The sequence below is a fragment of the Schistocerca americana genome, chromosome 1 (genome assembly GCF_021461395.2).
Source record: "Schistocerca americana isolate TAMUIC-IGC-003095 chromosome 1, iqSchAmer2.1, whole genome shotgun sequence".
NCBI classification, from domain to species: domain Eukaryota; kingdom Metazoa; phylum Arthropoda; class Insecta; order Orthoptera; family Acrididae; genus Schistocerca; species Schistocerca americana.
This window is the reverse complement of record NC_060119.1, coordinates 1,267,722,000-1,267,742,134: the sequence shown is the minus strand read 5'-3', so window position 1 is coordinate 1,267,742,134 and position 20,135 is coordinate 1,267,722,000. Positions and strand designations below refer to the sequence as shown.

General features: G+C 52.4%; 8 non-coding genes across 8 annotated transcripts; all 8 read left to right on the top strand.

Moving 5' to 3' along the window:
- Window positions 1-969: 969 nt before the first annotated feature.
- LOC124552584 lies at window positions 970-1,088 on the top strand. Its single transcript, XR_006967936.1, has one exon. It is a non-coding gene; the product is annotated as a 5S ribosomal RNA (ribosomal RNA).
- A 1,184-nt stretch (window positions 1,089-2,272) lies between these two features.
- LOC124561446 lies at window positions 2,273-2,391 on the top strand. Its single transcript, XR_006969564.1, has one exon. It is a non-coding gene; the product is annotated as a 5S ribosomal RNA (ribosomal RNA).
- Window positions 2,392-3,575: 1,184 nt separating this feature from the next.
- On the top strand, window positions 3,576-3,694 carry LOC124560226. Its single transcript, XR_006969098.1, has one exon. It is a non-coding gene; the product is annotated as a 5S ribosomal RNA (ribosomal RNA).
- Window positions 3,695-4,878: 1,184 nt separating this feature from the next.
- On the top strand, window positions 4,879-4,997 carry LOC124559005. The gene has a single exon (XR_006968863.1). It is a non-coding gene; the product is annotated as a 5S ribosomal RNA (ribosomal RNA).
- Window positions 4,998-6,177: 1,180 nt separating this feature from the next.
- On the top strand, window positions 6,178-6,296 carry LOC124557779. The gene has a single exon (XR_006968755.1). It is a non-coding gene; the product is annotated as a 5S ribosomal RNA (ribosomal RNA).
- Window positions 6,297-7,476: 1,180 nt separating this feature from the next.
- On the top strand, window positions 7,477-7,593 carry LOC124558575. Its single transcript, XR_006968819.1, has one exon. It is a non-coding gene; the product is annotated as a 5S ribosomal RNA (ribosomal RNA).
- Window positions 7,594-14,648: 7,055 nt separating this feature from the next.
- On the top strand, window positions 14,649-14,767 carry LOC124552235. Its single transcript, XR_006967912.1, has one exon. It is a non-coding gene; the product is annotated as a 5S ribosomal RNA (ribosomal RNA).
- Window positions 14,768-15,947: 1,180 nt separating this feature from the next.
- On the top strand, window positions 15,948-16,064 carry LOC124558454. The gene has a single exon (XR_006968769.1). It is a non-coding gene; the product is annotated as a 5S ribosomal RNA (ribosomal RNA).
- Window positions 16,065-20,135: the final 4,071 nt, after the last annotated feature.

Sequence of the window (20,135 nt, the reverse complement as noted above, 5' to 3'; positions counted from 1 at the left end):
GAGTTTTGAAATACGTCAGCGCCTACTGCTTTGTAGCAGTGCTAAATTCCACAAAGTAAATAAACAAAAACAAGCAAGCAAGCAAGCAAGCAAACAAACAAAAAAATAAGTAAATAAAATCTTCCGTTCTCGTCCGATCACCGAAGTGAAGCAACAACGTTAGGACTCAGTTGGGTGAGCGCCTGGGAACTCTGGCTGTGTTCGTTTTTCGCTTTTTAGTCGCTACTCCTGCCAGCCCTCTTTCCATACCACCTTTCTGTTGTGACAAAGAGACTTCCCTAAGCATTTTAAACGGCCGTAAGAAACGAAACTGCAGCAACTAACTCAGTTTGAAGGAGAATGTGCTAACCAAGTTTGCCAGGAAGTCTTTGAAAACGACAAAACAGTACGAATCGGGCGGTATGCTCCGAAATACGATAGCGCCTATCGTTCTGCAGCGGCGTACAGCTCCAAATTCGATTTGTAATCATAAATTGATTCATTTGTCCTCCCGCAGACGTTTCTCGCGCTTGTGCTGTCAAATGGACCGCGACCCGAGCGGCAGCGAGCGGCAGTCGAGCAAAGTCGGGACAAGTCGGGACGGAAGGGGAGGCAGGCGAGAATGCACCGCGCAAATTACGCAAATATCTGGAAGCGCGGCGCGTGTCAGGCAGGTGAGAAAGCTTCCGTCGGTCCAGCAGGACACCGCGCGCAAGCCCCGCGCCGGATAACAGGAACAAGGTGCGTCGCCAGCCAGTGTCGGAGGCCGCACGCACCAAACGAATGACAGGCGGTGCATCCAGCAGCTGTGTTGTGCGCCTCACCTTGGTTCGGCAGTCGCCTATGAGACGCCGAGGCGAGCGCGCACTCCGCGCCACCTTCGAGGTGGAAAGACATGCTTTGCGTCAAATGTGCCACGGAAAGCGGCGATTGCGTGTGTTGGGAGAAGAGGCGAACGCTTCTTCTGTGGCGCGGCTACAGTATAAGGACGCCAACGGCCATACCATGTTGAATACACCGGTTCTCGTCCGATCACCGAAGTTAAGCAACATCGGGCCCGGTTAGTACTTGGATGGGTGACCGCCTGGGAACACCGGGTGCTGTTGGCTCTATCTCATTTTTTCATTTTTACGTCGCTGCACCTGCCAGCCCTCTTTTCATACTAACTTTCAGGTGTTGACAAAGATGCTTCCACAAGCATTTTAAACCACTGTATCAAACGTAAGATACGAAATTGCAGTAATGGACTCAGTTTGAGCAAGAATGCGCGAAAGAAGATTGCTAGAACGCCTCGGAAATAACAACACACTACGAATCGACAGATGAGTTTTGAAATACGTCAGCGCCTACTGCTTTGTAGCAGTGCTAAATTCCACAAAGTAAATAAACAAAAACAAGCAAGCAAGCAAGCAAGCAAACAAACAAAAAAATAAGTAAATAAAATCTTCCGTTCTCGTCCGATCACCGAAGTGAAGCAACAACGTTAGGACTCAGTTGGGTGAGCGCCTGGGAACTCTGGCTGTGTTCGTTTTTCGCTTTTTAGTCGCTACTCCTGCCAGCCCTCTTTCCATACCACCTTTCTGTTGTGACAAAGAGACTTCCCTAAGCATTTTAAACGGCCGTAAGAAACGAAACTGCAGCAACTAACTCAGTTTGAAGGAGAATGTGCTAACCAAGTTTGCCAGGAAGTCTTTGAAAACGACAAAACAGTACGAATCGGGCGGTATGCTCCGAAATACGATAGCGCCTATCGTTCTGCAGCGGCGTACAGCTCCAAATTCGATTTGTAATCATAAATTGATTCATTTGTCCTCCCGCAGACGTTTCTCGCGCTTGTGCTGTCAAATGGACCGCGACCCGAGCGGCAGCGAGCGGCAGTCGAGCAAAGTCGGGACAAGTCGGGACGGAAGGGGAGGCAGGCGAGAATGCACCGCGCAAATTACGCAAATATCTGGAAGCGCGGCGCGTGTCAGGCAGGTGAGAAAGCTTCCGTCGGTCCAGCAGGACACCGCGCGCAAGCCCCGCGCCGGATAACAGGAACAAGGTGCGTCGCCAGCCAGTGTCGGAGGCCGCACGCACCAAACGAATGACAGGCGGTGCATCCAGCAGCTGTGTTGTGCGCCTCACCTTGGTTCGGCAGTCGCCTATGAGACGCCGAGGCGAGCGCGCACTCCGCGCCACCTTCGAGGTGGAAAGACATGCTTTGCGTCAAATGTGCCACGGAAAGCGGCGATTGCGTGTGTTGGGAGAAGAGGCGAACGCTTCTTCTGTGGCGCGGCTACAGTATAAGGACGCCAACGGCCATACCATGTTGAATACACCGGTTCTCGTCCGATCACCGAAGTTAAGCAACATCGGGCCCGGTTAGTACTTGGATGGGTGACCGCCTGGGAACACCGGGTGCTGTTGGCTCTATCTCATTTTTTCATTTTTACGTCGCTGCACCTGCCAGCCCTCTTTTCATACTAACTTTCAGGTGTTGACAAAGATGCTTCCACAAGCATTTTAAACCACTGTATCAAACGTAAGATACGAAATTGCAGTAATGGACTCAGTTTGAGCAAGAATGCGCGAAAGAAGATTGCTAGAACGCCTCGGAAATAACAACACACTACGAATCGACAGATGAGTTTTGAAATACGTCAGCGCCTACTGCTTTGTAGCAGTGCTAAATTCCACAAAGTAAATAAACAAAAACAAGCAAGCAAGCAAGCAAGCAAACAAACAAAAAAATAAGTAAATAAAATCTTCCGTTCTCGTCCGATCACCGAAGTGAAGCAACAACGTTAGGACTCAGTTGGGTGAGCGCCTGGGAACTCTGGCTGTGTTCGTTTTTCGCTTTTTAGTCGCTACTCCTGCCAGCCCTCTTTCCATACCACCTTTCTGTTGTGACAAAGAGACTTCCCTAAGCATTTTAAACGGCCGTAAGAAACGAAACTGCAGCAACTAACTCAGTTTGAAGGAGAATGTGCTAACCAAGTTTGCCAGGAAGTCTTTGAAAACGACAAAACAGTACGAATCGGGCGGTATGCTCCGAAATACGATAGCGCCTATCGTTCTGCAGCGGCGTACAGCTCCAAATTCGATTTGTAATCATAAATTGATTCATTTGTCCTCCCGCAGACGTTTCTCGCGCTTGTGCTGTCAAATGGACCGCGACCCGAGCGGCAGCGAGCGGCAGTCGAGCAAAGTCGGGACAAGTCGGGACGGAAGGGGAGGCAGGCGAGAATGCACCGCGCAAATTACGCAAATATCTGGAAGCGCGGCGCGTGTCAGGCAGGTGAGAAAGCTTCCGTCGGTCCAGCAGGACACCGCGCGCAAGCCCCGCGCCGGATAACAGGAACAAGGTGCGTCGCCAGCCAGTGTCGGAGGCCGCACGCACCAAACGAATGACAGGCGGTGCATCCAGCAGCTGTGTTGTGCGCCTCACCTTGGTTCGGCAGTCGCCTATGAGACGCCGAGGCGAGCGCGCACTCCGCGCCACCTTCGAGGTGGAAAGACATGCTTTGCGTCAAATGTGCCACGGAAAGCGGCGATTGCGTGTGTTGGGAGAAGAGGCGAACGCTTCTTCTGTGGCGCGGCTACAGTATAAGGACGCCAACGGCCATACCATGTTGAATACACCGGTTCTCGTCCGATCACCGAAGTTAAGCAACATCGGGCCCGGTTAGTACTTGGATGGGTGACCGCCTGGGAACACCGGGTGCTGTTGGCTCTATCTCATTTTTTCATTTTTACGTCGCTGCACCTGCCAGCCCTCTTTTCATACTAACTTTCAGGTGTTGACAAAGATGCTTCCACAAGCATTTTAAACCACTGTATCAAACGTAAGATACGAAATTGCAGTAATGGACTCAGTTTGAGCAAGAATGCGCGAAAGAAGATTGCTAGAACGCCTCGGAAATAACAACACACTACGAATCGACAGATGAGTTTTGAAATACGTCAGCGCCTACTGCTTTGTAGCAGTGCTAAATTCCACAAAGTAAATAAACAAAAACAAGCAAGCAAGCAAGCAAGCAAACAAACAAAAAAATAAGTAAATAAAATCTTCCGTTCTCGTCCGATCACCGAAGTGAAGCAACAACGTTAGGACTCAGTTGGGTGAGCGCCTGGGAACTCTGGCTGTGTTCGTTTTTCGCTTTTTAGTCGCTACTCCTGCCAGCCCTCTTTCCATACCACCTTTCTGTTGTGACAAAGAGACTTCCCTAAGCATTTTAAACGGCCGTAAGAAACGAAACTGCAGCAACTAACTCAGTTTGAAGGAGAATGTGCTAACCAAGTTTGCCAGGAAGTCTTTGAAAACGACAAAACAGTACGAATCGGGCGGTATGCTCCGAAATACGATAGCGCCTATCGTTCTGCAGCGGCGTACAGCTCCAAATTCGATTTGTAATCATAAATTGATTCATTTGTCCTCCCGCAGACGTTTCTCGCGCTTGTGCTGTCAAATGGACCGCGACCCGAGCGGCAGCGAGCGGCAGTCGAGCAAAGTCGGGACAAGTCGGGACGGAAGGGGAGGCAGGCGAGAATGCACCGCGCAAATTACGCAAATATCTGGAAGCGCGGCGCGTGTCAGGCAGGTGAGAAAGCTTCCGTCGGTCCAGCAGGACACCGCGCGCAAGCCCCGCGCCGGATAACAGGAACAAGGTGCGTCGCCAGCCAGTGTCGGAGGCCGCACGCACCAAACGAATGACAGGCGGTGCATCCAGCAGCTGTGTTGTGCGCCTCACCTTGGTTCGGCAGTCGCCTATGAGACGCCGAGGCGAGCGCGCACTCCGCGCCACCTTCGAGGTGGAAAGACATGCTTTGCGTCAAATGTGCCACGGAAAGCGGCGATTGCGTGTGTTGGGAGAAGAGGCGAACGCTTCTTCTGTGGCGCGGCTACAGTATAAGGACGCCAACGGCCATACCATGTTGAATACACCGGTTCTCGTCCGATCACCGAAGTTAAGCAACATCGGGCCCGGTTAGTACTTGGATGGGTGACCGCCTGGGAACACCGGGTGCTGTTGGCTCTATCTCATTTTTTCATTTTTACGTCGCTGCACCTGCCAGCCCTCTTTTCATACTAACTTTCAGGTGTTGACAAAGATGCTTCCACAAGCATTTTAAACCACTGTATCAAACGTAAGATACGAAATTGCAGTAATGGACTCAGTTTGAGCAAGAATGCGCGAAAGAAGATTGCTAGAACGCCTCGGAAATAACAACACACTACGAATCGACAGATGAGTTTTGAAATACGTCAGCGCCTACTGCTTTGTAGCAGTGCTAAATTCCACAAAGTAAATAAACAAAAACAAGCAAGCAAGCAAGCAAACAAACAAAAAAATAAGTAAATAAAATCTTCCGTTCTCGTCCGATCACCGAAGTGAAGCAACAACGTTAGGACTCAGTTGGGTGAGCGCCTGGGAACTCTGGCTGTGTTCGTTTTTCGCTTTTTAGTCGCTACTCCTGCCAGCCCTCTTTCCATACCACCTTTCTGTTGTGACAAAGAGACTTCCCTAAGCATTTTAAACGGCCGTAAGAAACGAAACTGCAGCAACTAACTCAGTTTGAAGGAGAATGTGCTAACCAAGTTTGCCAGGAAGTCTTTGAAAACGACAAAACAGTACGAATCGGGCGGTATGCTCCGAAATACGATAGCGCCTATCGTTCTGCAGCGGCGTACAGCTCCAAATTCGATTTGTAATCATAAATTGATTCATTTGTCCTCCCGCAGACGTTTCTCGCGCTTGTGCTGTCAAATGGACCGCGACCCGAGCGGCAGCGAGCGGCAGTCGAGCAAAGTCGGGACAAGTCGGGACGGAAGGGGAGGCAGGCGAGAATGCACCGCGCAAATTACGCAAATATCTGGAAGCGCGGCGCGTGTCAGGCAGGTGAGAAAGCTTCCGTCGGTCCAGCAGGACACCGCGCGCAAGCCCCGCGCCGGATAACAGGAACAAGGTGCGTCGCCAGCCAGTGTCGGAGGCCGCACGCACCAAACGAATGACAGGCGGTGCATCCAGCAGCTGTGTTGTGCGCCTCACCTTGGTTCGGCAGTCGCCTATGAGACGCCGAGGCGAGCGCGCACTCCGCGCCACCTTCGAGGTGGAAAGACATGCTTTGCGTCAAATGTGCCACGGAAAGCGGCGATTGCGTGTGTTGGGAGAAGAGGCGAACGCTTCTTCTGTGGCGCGGCTACAGTATAAGGACGCCAACGGCCATACCATGTTGAATACACCGGTTCTCGTCCGATCACCGAAGTTAAGCAACATCGGGCCCGGTTAGTACTTGGATGGGTGACCGCCTGGGAACACCGGGTGCTGTTGGCTCTATCTCATTTTTTCATTTTTACGTCGCTGCACCTGCCAGCCCTCTTTTCATACTAACTTTCAGGTGTTGACAAAGATGCTTCCACAAGCATTTTAAACCACTGTATCAAACGTAAGATACGAAATTGCAGTAATGGACTCAGTTTGAGCAAGAATGCGCGAAAGAAGATTGCTAGAACGCCTCGGAAATAACAACACACTACGAATCGACAGATGAGTTTTGAAATACGTCAGCGCCTACTGCTTTGTAGCAGTGCTAAATTCCACAAAGTAAATAAACAAAAACAAGCAAGCAAGCAAGCAAACAAACAAAAAAATAAGTAAATAAAATCTTCCGTTCTCGTCCGATCACCGAAGTGAAGCAACAACGTTAGGACTCAGTTGGGTGAGCGCCTGGGAACTCTGGCTGTGTTCGTTTTTCGCTTTTTAGTCGCTACTCCTGCCAGCCCTCTTTCCATACCACCTTTCTGTTGTGACAAAGAGACTTCCCTAAGCATTTTAAACGGCCGTAAGAAACGAAACTGCAGCAACTAACTCAGTTTGAAGGAGAATGTGCTAACCAAGTTTGCCAGGAAGTCTTTGAAAACGACAAAACAGTACGAATCGGGCGGTATGCTCCGAAATACGATAGCGCCTATCGTTCTGCAGCGGCGTACAGCTCCAAATTCGATTTGTAATCATAAATTGATTCATTTGTCCTCCCGCAGACGTTTCTCGCGCTTGTGCTGTCAAATGGACCGCGACCCGAGCGGCAGCGAGCGGCAGTCGAGCAAAGTCGGGACAAGTCGGGACGGAAGGGGAGGCAGGCGAGAATGCACCGCGCAAATTACGCAAATATCTGGAAGCGCGGCGCGTGTCAGGCAGGTGAGAAAGCTTCCGTCGGTCCAGCAGGACACCGCGCGCAAGCCCCGCGCCGGATAACAGGAACAAGGTGCGTCGCCAGCCAGTGTCGGAGGCCGCACGCACCAAACGAATGACAGGCGGTGCATCCAGCAGCTGTGTTGTGCGCCTCACCTTGGTTCGGCAGTCGCCTATGAGACGCCGAGGCGAGCGCGCACTCCGCGCCACCTTCGAGGTGGAAAGACATGCTTTGCGTCAAATGTGCCACGGAAAGCGGCGATTGCGTGTGTTGGGAGAAGAGGCGAACGCTTCTTCTGTGGCGCGGCTACAGTATAAGGACGCCAACGGCCATACCATGTTGAATACACCGGTTCTCGTCCGATCACCGAAGTTAAGCAACATCGGGCCCGGTTAGTACTTGGATGGGTGACCGCCTGGGAACACCGGGTACTTGGCTGGCTGCCCGCCTGGCAACACGTGTGCCGCTCGCTATTGTGCGTCCCAGGTAGTCGAGGATTACCGGCCGCCGAGCCGTCCCTGCCCGGCATCCCACCGCGCCGCGCCCGCGCCCGCCGCCTGCCGGCTCCCGCGCCGCGCCAGCCGTAGCCGTCTCGCCGTAGGCGATCGTGTTTCGTGTTTCAACGACTTGGTGAGTGCTCCACGGAAAAAATGACAACGTTTAATCGCTCAAGTACGACGATTCAGTGCGCGTTTGATCGTGAACACGAACGGCCGTCCTCCTTCGATATAGAGGAGTGGATGTTTCACGAACTTAAAATTCAGGAGGACGAATTAGAGGGGTTGCAGCTAGATTTCACGCTGCTTAGCCTCTTTCTGAAATTGAAAACGGACGTGAGATGCGAGACGCTTGTAAACGTAAGCGGTGGTGTGAGAAAATTTAAACACAGAGATGGCCGCGTCAGCGATGTAAAAATAACGTACGCCGGACACGGCGTGAGGAACATAAAAGTGTATAACCTTCCCTTCGAGGTGCCAAATGAGGAAGTTGCACGTTACTTCAAGCTGTACGGTGAGGTTCTCTCTGTAACGAGAGACTTCTGGGGTACCGGGCACCGGTATAAAGTGGACTCTGGTGTTAGGTCCGTCAGGATGGTCCTACGAAAACACGTGCCGTCGTTTATTGTAATAGGAGGACACAGAGGTGTTGTCCAATATAGCGGACAACCACCGACGTGCTCCATCTGCAGTTCGACTGAACACATGAGGAGCAGCTGCCCCAAAAATAAGAGGGTGGCTCAGCTGCCGCGCGAAAACGCGGACAACGCAGCGGAGCAGGCGGCAAGTTACGCCGGAATTTTGTCGGGCCAGAGCCCGCGTGCCAACGACGAGCCTGCCGTAGCGGAAGCAGCGGTGGCTGCCGCGCCAGCCGAGGCCGCCCAGCCGGCAACACCGGCCCCAGCGGCGGCCGCCGCGGTCAGCGCAGGGGAGAAGCGGCACCTGAGCTCCGACTCGGACAACGAGACCACAATGGAGGCCGGGCCGGCGACCGCCCCCTCCCCCGCCGCCCGGCGGGTGAAGGTCACGCGCGCCGCCGCGCCCGCCCAGCCGTCAGCTGAGGCTGTCATTCACGGCAGCCAGCTGGCCGGGCCCAGCGCAGAGTCCACGCCCACCTCGTACACCGAGGCGCGCGAGATCGCCATCAAGAAGCAGGTGACCAAACTCGCCCGCATCTTGAAGGAATCCGACGACGAACCGAAGGAGTCTATCGAGCAGCCGCAACCGGCGTCCAAAGCCAAAAGGCGGCGTAACAGGCGGAGAAGCCGCAGCAGCAGCTCAAACGACGAGAGGATGGAGACCTCCGACGGGGAAGCGTCGGACATCTCGCCCGAAAACGCGCGGAAACAAACCACCGAACCGGAGGACCTAGTCCTACGGCCGGACCGCCCACAGCAAGTTCAACCCCCGCCTCCACATAGCGCTTAAATGCAGGAACGCTCTGGCTATAACGTCATCACGTGCAATGTCAATAAAATGAATTCGGTTGTGAAGATAGACGCCCTCACGGAGTTCCTGCAGCACCGAGCTGCCGATGTAGCGATATTACAAGAAGTCGTCACCACGGACTTGGAACAAGTACCGGGATTCGACGTCTTCACGAACATTGACGCAGAAACGAGAACTGGCACTGCTGTAATGGTGAGGAATGGTATCGACACAGAGGACATCAAGACCCTGACTGACGGCCGTGGAATAGCAATCAAAATAGCTGGGACGTACTTTGTCAACATCTATGCGCCGTCAGGCACAGAAAACAAGAGGGCCAGAAGCCAGTTCTTCAATGAAGATATTTGTGCACTCCTTCCACGCAACAACAGCAATGTTGTGCTGGGAGGCGATTTCAACTGCGTGTCTGCTCCGGAAGATCAAGTCCCGGTACCTAATCTGTGCATGGAGCTGCAGGAACTGCTAAGAAAACTGAATCTACGTGACTCTTGGCGTCTATTATATCCCAACACAACGGAATTCACGTACTTCCACAACCGCGGAAGAAGCAGGCTTGACAGGATTTATGTGACCAGAGAGTTGGCCACCTCTGTGTCACGTGTGGAAGTCTGCCCTGTGATCTTCTCCGACCACTGTGCCTACATTTGCAAGCTCCAGCTGCCAACGAATAAAATATCAGGAGGAAGATCAGCGTGGAAACTTAACACGGAACACCTAAGTGACGCCAAACTACAGCAGGAGATAGCGCTCACACTAGAAGAAAGTTTACAGACGCGACGACAATATCCGTCCACCACACAATGGTGGGTCGCATCTGGAAAACCACACATCAGGAAGACGCTGATAAGGCACAGTGCGGAAAAGGCTTTCTGGAGGAAGAGCACGGCAGACTTTTACACGCAGTGTCTGAAGGACGCGCTCAACTGTCCTCCAGACGACGACCTGCTTCTCACGCGAGTGAGAGGAATAAAGGCGCGACTACTGAATATCAGGCGTCAACAGATGAAAGGCGTCGTCGTCCGCAGCCAGACACACGGCGCCACTGAAGACGAACCTGCCACACTGCACCACCTGCACAGGGAGAGGGAGAGGGCACAAAACAGAGCTGTAAGAGAGCTTAGCGACGCAGCTGGCCGCAAAATAACAACTAGGAGGGACATGATGCGTCACGTAGAAGACCACTTCTCTGATCTCTTCAAGGCAGAGGAACCAGATGACGCAGAAACAGCAAAACTACTACAAGGAACGCGCAGACGGCTGAACGACACCGATCGCGCTTTGCTGACGGAAGCTGTGTCAGAGGATGAAGTGAGAGCCGTCCTCAAAACCTGCGCCAACGGCAAAGCTCCAGGAGCGGACGGATTACCGTCAGAATTCTACGCCACCTGCTGGGACAAAGTAGGTGGAATAATAACAGAAATTGTGAACGAAATTCTGGACGGGAAGGAGATACCACCTCCGTTCCTGGAAGGGACCATCACTCTGGTACCGAAAAATAAGGCGCCAAAAACGTTAACAGACTTCCGCCCAATTACCCTCCTAAATGCGGACTACAAGCTCGTAGCGAAATGCGTCGCGGAAAATATGAAGCTCGCCCTCAAAAAAGCAATCAGCCCATGGCAGACATGTGCAGTGTTAGGCAGAAACATTTTCGACGCCGTCTGCACGTACAGAGACGTTATAGCCCACGCCGCATCCAACAGAGCGACTGCAGCGATCATCTCTATAGACTTCCAAAAGGCCTTCGACAGGATCGGTCACCGGTACCTGCTGAAGACCTTGGCAAGACTGGGTTTTGGCTCCGAATTCGCTCAAGTCATCAAAAACATGTTAACAAATGCCACGTCAAGAGTTACTGTAAATGGCTGGACATCTACGCCAATAAAACTGGGGAAATCTGTGAGGCAAGGGTGCCCACTGTCGATGGCACTATTCACAGTAGCCCTCGACCCAGTCCTCAGGAAACTCGCTGCCACCGTCAACGGCTACAAGCTGAACGATATAAACGTGACATGTATGGCATATGCCGATGACTTGAGCATTTTCGTGGACGGTAAAGAGGACATCGACAAAGTCCTCCCAATAATAGAGTCTTTTGGGAAGGCATCTGGGGCCAAAACCAACCCCAAAAAAACCGTGCTCGTCCCGATAGGGAACGGGAAACTGAGAGAGGCCAGACCATGGTACCAGGTGACCGACAAATATAAAGTTCTAGGTGTTCAGCTGCAGGCCTGCCCACTCAAAATGGCCGCAGAGAACTGGCGGAACATCCTGAACACCACGAGAGGACTCGTCAGGACACACGCCAACAGAAACCTGACGTTGGATCAGAAAGCACAGCTGATCAACGAAACGATCCTGGCGAAGGCTTGGTACATGGCACAAGTCATGAACGTACCAACAGAAATAGGGAAGTCTATATGAAGCGCTGTATACTACCTGCTGTGGAGGCGGGAAATTCTCAAAGTGTCGCAAGCCACCAGCACTCTCCCTAGAGAAGAAGGGGGGCTGGGCCTGATAGATGTCACGAGAAAATGCGCGGCACTGTTGCTCCACCGAGCTCTACAAATGGAGGACAGAAGTGTAGACTGTACCACGTCGTCTCTACTGAAAGAACACAGACCCGATTCCGGGGAAGCGCCGGTAGATGTCAGTAGAATACCCTACAAGATGCGCTACTTGAAGCAGATAGTAATGGACAGTAGCTACATCTCATCCACGCTAGCAGTGAAAGAGATGAGAACTGCAGCGAAAATCTACCGTGCACTGAGAGGCAAACAAGGAAGAAGCAGAACAGAGACGAATCTTCCAGACCACGACTGGCCACAAGTCTGGAAGAATCTCTCTGAGAAAGCCATACCTCCGGAAGCTAGAGACACGTGGTACAAAGTCGTACACAACAAGATACCCACGAACGAGCGGCTAGCGCGCATCGGCATGCGCGAGTCGCCGCACTGCGAAGCGTGCAACGAGATCGACACCGTGGAACACCGCTTCACATGTCCGACAAGTCAGGCGATATGGGAGACGTGCAGGAAAATGGTGGCACTCATGAACAGGGCGGACCACCGAACTATAGAAGCCACAGCCCTCACCATCCCGGCTGCAAATTGTTTTCCACGTCCCAAACGCGTCGCGACCATGTGGACGTTCGCGATGACAGCGCACGCCATAATCGCGAAAAAACAAACGGACGGAGTGCAGTTCCTCACCGATCTCTGGGAGGAACACAAGCGAGCCAAGCGGAAAAACAACTACAGGCAGACGTTCCAGAACTACCTACAGATAGCGCTGGACGCCGCCTTCAAGGACGCCCTCCGTCCCCACACGCCATGACCGCCGCCGCCGCCGCCGCCGCCGACGCCGGCGCCGCCGACGCCGCCGCCACCGCCGACGCCGCCGACGCCGCCGACGCCGCCGACGCCGCCGACGCCGCTGCCGCCACACCACGCCCCCCCCATAGTCCTCCGCGCCTCCGTCGTCACCGACGCAGAGACCCTCCAACGCCCCCAAAGTGTTGTGTGTTGAATGTGAGTTCGGTGTAAAATTTGTGCAGTGCAACAACAGTGTCCGCAGTGCTACGGCTACACATATAGGGCATATTCAGGCAGCGTTCTTAAAAATGTGCGAAACATCACTACGCCAAAGATGACTATGTGAGTAGAATAACAAAAGAAACATCTATATTCAATCCCTATTTAATCATGTTAAGCTTATCTAGAATATAGTTGTCCACTTATAGAAATATTCCTTAATTATGTTTCAAATGTGTTCCATATCGCCCTCTCACTCTCTCTCTCTCTCTCTCTCTCTCTCTCTCTCTCTCTCTCTCTCTCTCTCTCTGTCTCTCTATTTCTCTCTCTCTCTCCCTCTCTCGCTCTCTTCCCCTCAACCACCATCTCGTGGACACCTCGCTATATATATATAATATTCATTCATACATATTTGTCATTGTCCTTTGTCTCTTAAATGTAAGCCTTAGCCAATAAGACATCTCTAATAATAGTTACAAGCCACATAATGGCACCAGACCAAAACTCGACCTAAAGTAAAGAACTTAGAAGTGTTTGAATCAATAACCCATAAAATTTAACAAAAACCGCAAACAAAACTGAAAAATGAAATATTCTTGCTCCACTGACCTACAAATCAGTGCAACAGTGTAAATCAACCTGCAAATGCACAAAATATAATGAAACAGACAATTGCAACAAAGTTACATATCAGTAAAGAAAAGAAAAAGACTCGATAACTAACTGAAATTGAAATTGAAAATACCTTGGAATCTCATGACTGTATTTGTTATTTTGTAAATAAAAGTTTATTACGTTTAAAAAAAAAAAAAAAAAAGGTGCTGTTGGCTCTATCTCATTTTTTCATTTTTACGTCGCTGCACCTGCCAGCCCTCTTTTCATACTAACTTTCAGGTGTTGACAAAGATGCTTCCACAAGCATTTTAAACCACTGTATCAAACGTAAGATACGAAATTGCAGTAATGGACTCAGTTTGAGCAAGAATGCGCGAAAGAAGATTGCTAGAACGCCTCGGAAATAACAACACACTACGAATCGACAGATGAGTTTTGAAATACGTCAGCGCCTACTGCTTTGTAGCAGTGCTAAATTCCACAAAGTAAATAAACAAAAACAAGCAAGCAAGCAAGCAAGCAAACAAACAAAAAAATAAGTAAATAAAATCTTCCGTTCTCGTCCGATCACCGAAGTGAAGCAACAACGTTAGGACTCAGTTGGGTGAGCGCCTGGGAACTCTGGCTGTGTTCGTTTTTCGCTTTTTAGTCGCTACTCCTGCCAGCCCTCTTTCCATACCACCTTTCTGTTGTGACAAAGAGACTTCCCTAAGCATTTTAAACGGCCGTAAGAAACGAAACTGCAGCAACTAACTCAGTTTGAAGGAGAATGTGCTAACCAAGTTTGCCAGGAAGTCTTTGAAAACGACAAAACAGTACGAATCGGGCGGTATGCTCCGAAATACGATAGCGCCTATCGTTCTGCAGCGGCGTACAGCTCCAAATTCGATTTGTAATCATAAATTGATTCATTTGTCCTCCCGCAGACGTTTCTCGCGCTTGTGCTGTCAAATGGACCGCGACCCGAGCGGCAGCGAGCGGCAGTCGAGCAAAGTCGGGACAAGTCGGGACGGAAGGGGAGGCAGGCGAGAATGCACCGCGCAAATTACGCAAATATCTGGAAGCGCGGCGCGTGTCAGGCAGGTGAGAAAGCTTCCGTCGGTCCAGCAGGACACCGCGCGCAAGCCCCGCGCCGGATAACAGGAACAAGGTGCGTCGCCAGCCAGTGTCGGAGGCCGCACGCACCAAACGAATGACAGGCGGTGCATCCAGCAGCTGTGTTGTGCGCCTCACCTTGGTTCGGCAGTCGCCTATGAGACGCCGAGGCGAGCGCGCACTCCGCGCCACCTTCGAGGTGGAAAGACATGCTTTGCGTCAAATGTGCCACGGAAAGCGGCGATTGCGTGTGTTGGGAGAAGAGGCGAACGCTTCTTCTGTGGCGCGGCTACAGTATAAGGACGCCAACGGCCATACCATGTTGAATACACCGGTTCTCGTCCGATCACCGAAGTTAAGCAACATCGGGCCCGGTTAGTACTTGGATGGGTGACCGCCTGGGAACACCGGGTGCTGTTGGCTCTATCTCATTTTTTCATTTTTACGTCGCTGCACCTGCCAGCCCTCTTTTCATACTAACTTTCAGGTGTTGACAAAGATGCTTCCACAAGCATTTTAAACCACTGTATCAAACGTAAGATACGAAATTGCAGTAATGGACTCAGTTTGAGCAAGAATGCGCGAAAGAAGATTGCTAGAACGCCTCGGAAATAACAACACACTACGAATCGACAGATGAGTTTTGAAATACGTCAGCGCCTACTGCTTTGTAGCAGTGCTAAATTCCACAAAGTAAATAAACAAAAACAAGCAAGCAAGCAAGCAAACAAACAAAAAAATAAGTAAATAAAATCTTCCGTTCTCGTCCGATCACCGAAGTGAAGCAACAACGTTAGGACTCAGTTGGGTGAGCGCCTGGGAACTCTGGCTGTGTTCGTTTTTCGCTTTTTAGTCGCTACTCCTGCCAGCCCTCTTTCCATACCACCTTTCTGTTGTGACAAAGAGACTTCCCTAAGCATTTTAAACGGCCGTAAGAAACGAAACTGCAGCAACTAACTCAGTTTGAAGGAGAATGTGCTAACCAAGTTTGCCAGGAAGTCTTTGAAAACGACAAAACAGTACGAATCGGGCGGTATGCTCCGAAATACGATAGCGCCTATCGTTCTGCAGCGGCGTACAGCTCCAAATTCGATTTGTAATCATAAATTGATTCATTTGTCCTCCCGCAGACGTTTCTCGCGCTTGTGCTGTCAAATGGACCGCGACCCGAGCGGCAGCGAGCGGCAGTCGAGCAAAGTCGGGACAAGTCGGGACGGAAGGGGAGGCAGGCGAGAATGCACCGCGCAAATTACGCAAATATCTGGAAGCGCGGCGCGTGTCAGGCAGGTGAGAAAGCTTCCGTCGGTCCAGCAGGACACCGCGCGCAAGCCCCGCGCCGGATAACAGGAACAAGGTGCGTCGCCAGCCAGTGTCGGAGGCCGCACGCACCAAACGAATGACAGGCGGTGCATCCAGCAGCTGTGTTGTGCGCCTCACCTTGGTTCGGCAGTCGCCTATGAGACGCCGAGGCGAGCGCGCACTCCGCGCCACCTTCGAGGTGGAAAGACATGCTTTGCGTCAAATGTGCCACGGAAAGCGGCGATTGCGTGTGTTGGGAGAAGAGGCGAACGCTTCTTCTGTGGCGCGGCTACAGTATAAGGACGCCAACGGCCATACCATGTTGAATACACCGGTTCTCGTCCGATCACCGAAGTTAAGCAACATCGGGCCCGGTTAGTACTTGGATGGGTGACCGCCTGGGAACACCGGGTACTTGGCTGGCTGCCCGCCTGGCAACACGTGTGCCGCTCGCTATTGTGCGTCCCAGGTAGTCGAGGATTACCGGCCGCCGAGCCGTCCCTGCCCGGCATCCCACCGCGCCGCGCCCGCGCCCGCCGCCTGCCGGCTCCCGCGCCGCGCCAGCCGTAGCCGTCTCGCCGTAGGCGATCGTGTTTCGTGTTTCAACGACTTGGTGAGTGCTCCACGGAAAAAATGACAACGTTTAATCGCTCAAGTACGACGATTCAGTGCGCGTTTGATCGTGAACACGAACGGCCGTCCTCCTTCGATATAGAGGAGTGGATGTTTCACGAACTTAAAATTCAGGAGGACGAATTAGAGGGGTTGCAGCTAGATTTCACGCTGCTTAGCCTCTTTCTGAAATTGAAAACGGACGTGAGATGCGAGACGCTTGTAAACGTAAGCGGTGGTGTGAGAAAATTTAAACACAGAGATGGCCGCGTCAGCGATGTAAAAATAACGTACGCCGGACACGGCGTGAGGAACATAAAAGTGTATAACCTTCCCTTCGAGGTGCCAAATGAGGAAGTTGCACGTTACTTCAAGCTGTACGGTGAGGTTCTCTCTGTAACGAGAGACTTCTGGGGTACCGGGCACCGGTATAAAGTGGACTCTGGTGTTAGGTCCGTCAGGATGGTCCTACGAAAACACGTGCCGTCGTTTATTGTAATAGGAGGACACAGAGGTGTTGTCCAATATAGCGGACAACCACCGACGTGCTCCATCTGCAGTTCGACTGAACACATGAGGAGCAGCTGCCCCAAAAATAAGAGGGTGGCTCAGCTGCCGCGCGAAAACGCGGACAACGCAGCGGAGCAGGCGGCAAGTTACGCCGGAATTTTGTCGGGCCAGAGCCCGCGTGCCAACGACGAGCCTGCCGTAGCGGAAGCAGCGGTGGCTGCCGCGCCAGCCGAGGCCGCCCAGCCGGCAACACCGGCCCCAGCGGCGGCCGCCGCGGTCAGCGCAGGGGAGAAGCGGCACCTGAGCTCCGACTCGGACAACGAGACCACAATGGAGGCCGGGCCGGCGGCCGCCCCCTCCCCCGCCGCCCGGCGGGTGAAGGTCACGCGCGCCGCCGCGCCCGCCCAGCCGTCAGCTGAGGCTGTCATTCACGGCAGCCAGCTGGCCGGGCCCAGCGCAGAGTCCACGCCCACCTCGTACACCGAGGCGCGCGAGATCGCCATCAAGAAGCAGGTGACCAAACTCGCCCGCATCTTGAAGGAATCCGACGACGAACCGAAGGAGTCTATCGAGCAGCCGCAACCGGCGTCCAAAGCCAAAAGGCGGCGTAACAGGCGGAGAAGCCGCAGCAGCAGCTCAAACGACGAGAGGATGGAGACCTCCGACGGGGAAGCGTCGGACATCTCGCCCGAAAACGCGCGGAAACAAACCACCGAACCGGAGGACCTAGTCCTACGGCCGGACCGCCCACAGCAAGTTCAACCCCCGCCTCCACATAGCGCTTAAATGCAGGAACGCTCTGGCTATAACGTCATCACGTGCAATGTCAATAAAATGAATTCGGTTGTGAAGATAGACGCCCTCACGGAGTTCCTGCAGCACCGAGCTGCCGATGTAGCGATATTACAAGAAGTCGTCACCACGGACTTGGAACAAGTACCGGGATTCGACGTCTTCACGAACATTGACGCAGAAACGAGAACTGGCACTGCTGTAATGGTGAGGAATGGTATCGACACAGAGGACATCAAGACCCTGACTGACGGCCGTGGAATAGCAATCAAAATAGCTGGGACGTACTTTGTCAACATCTATGCGCCGTCAGGCACAGAAAACAAGAGGGCCAGAAGCCAGTTCTTCAATGAAGATATTTGTGCACTCCTTCCACGCAACAACAGCAATGTTGTGCTGGGAGGCGATTTCAACTGCGTGTCTGCTCCGGAAGATCAAGTCCCGGTACCTAATCTGTGCATGGAGCTGCAGGAACTGCTAAGAAAACTGAATCTACGTGACTCTTGGCGTCTATTATATCCCAACACAACGGAATTCACGTACTTCCACAACCGCGGAAGAAGCAGGCTTGACAGGATTTATGTGACCAGAGAGTTGGCCACCTCTGTGTCACGTGTGGAAGTCTGCCCTGTGATCTTCTCCGACCACTGTGCCTACATTTGCAAGCTCCAGCTGCCAACGAATAAAATATCAGGAGGAAGATCAGCGTGGAAACTTAACACGGAACACCTAAGTGACGCCAAACTACAGCAGGAGATAGCGCTCACACTAGAAGAAAGTTTACAGACGCGACGACAATATCCGTCCACCACACAATGGTGGGTCGCATCTGGAAAACCACACATCAGGAAGACGCTGATAAGGCACAGTGCGGAAAAGGCTTTCTGGAGGAAGAGCACGGCAGACTTTTACACGCAGTGTCTGAAGGACGCGCTCAACTGTCCTCCAGACGACGACCTGCTTCTCACGCGAGTGAGAGGAATAAAGGCGCGACTACTGAATATCAGGCGTCAACAGATGAAAGGCGTCGTCGTCCGCAGCCAGACACACGGCGCCACTGAAGACGAACCTGCCACACTGCACCACCTGCACAGGGAGAGGGAGAGGGCACAAAACAGAGCTGTAAGAGAGCTTAGCGACGCAGCTGGCCGCAAAATAACAACTAGGAGGGACATGATGCGTCACGTAGAAGACCACTTCTCTGATCTCTTCAAGGCAGAGGAACCAGATGACGCAGAAACAGCAAAACTACTACAAGGAACGCGCAGACGGCTGAACGACACCGATCGCGCTTTGCTGACGGAAGCTGTGTCAGAGGATGAAGTGAGAGCCGTCCTCAAAACCTGCGCCAACGGCAAAGCTCCAGGAGCGGACGGATTACCGTCAGAATTCTACGCCACCTGCTGGGACAAAGTAGGTGGAATAATAACAGAAATTGTGAACGAAATTCTGGACGGGAAGGAGATACCACCTCCGTTCCTGGAAGGGACCATCACTCTGGTACCGAAAAATAAGGCGCCAAAAACGTTAACAGACTTCCGCCCAATTACCCTCCTAAATGCGGACTACAAGCTCGTAGCGAAATGCGTCGCGGAAAATATGAAGCTCGCCCTCAAAAAAGCAATCAGCCCATGGCAGACATGTGCAGTGTTAGGCAGAAACATTTTCGACGCCGTCTGCACGTACAGAGACGTTATAGCCCACGCCGCATCCAACAGAGCGACTGCAGCGATCATCTCTATAGACTTCCAAAAGGCCTTCGACAGGATCGGTCACCGGTACCTGCTGAAGACCTTGGCAAGACTGGGTTTTGGCTCCGAATTCGCTCAAGTCATCAAAAACATGTTAACAAATGCCACGTCAAGAGTTACTGTAAATGGCTGGACATCTACGCCAATAAAACTGGGGAAATCTGTGAGGCAAGGGTGCCCACTGTCGATGGCACTATTCACAGTAGCCCTCGACCCAGTCCTCAGGAAACTCGCTGCCACCGTCAACGGCTACAAGCTGAACGATATAAACGTGACATGTATGGCATATGCCGATGACTTGAGCATTTTCGTGGACGGTAAAGAGGACATCGACAAAGTCCTCCCAATAATAGAGTCTTTTGGGAAGGCATCTGGGGCCAAAACCAACCCCAAAAAAACCGTGCTCGTCCCGATAGGGAACGGGAAACTGAGAGAGGCCAGACCATGGTACCAGGTGACCGACAAATATAAAGTTCTAGGTGTTCAGCTGCAGGCCTGCCCACTCAAAATGGCCGCAGAGAACTGGCGGAACATCCTGAACACCACGAGAGGACTCGTCAGGACACACGCCAACAGAAACCTGACGTTGGATCAGAAAGCACAGCTGATCAACGAAACGATCCTGGCGAAGGCTTGGTACATGGCACAAGTCATGAACGTACCAACAGAAATAGGGAAGTCTATATGAAGCGCTGTATACTACCTGCTGTGGAGGCGGGAAATTCTCAAAGTGTCGCAAGCCACCAGCACTCTCCCTAGAGAAGAAGGGGGGCTGGGCCTGATAGATGTCACGAGAAAATGCGCGGCACTGTTGCTCCACCGAGCTC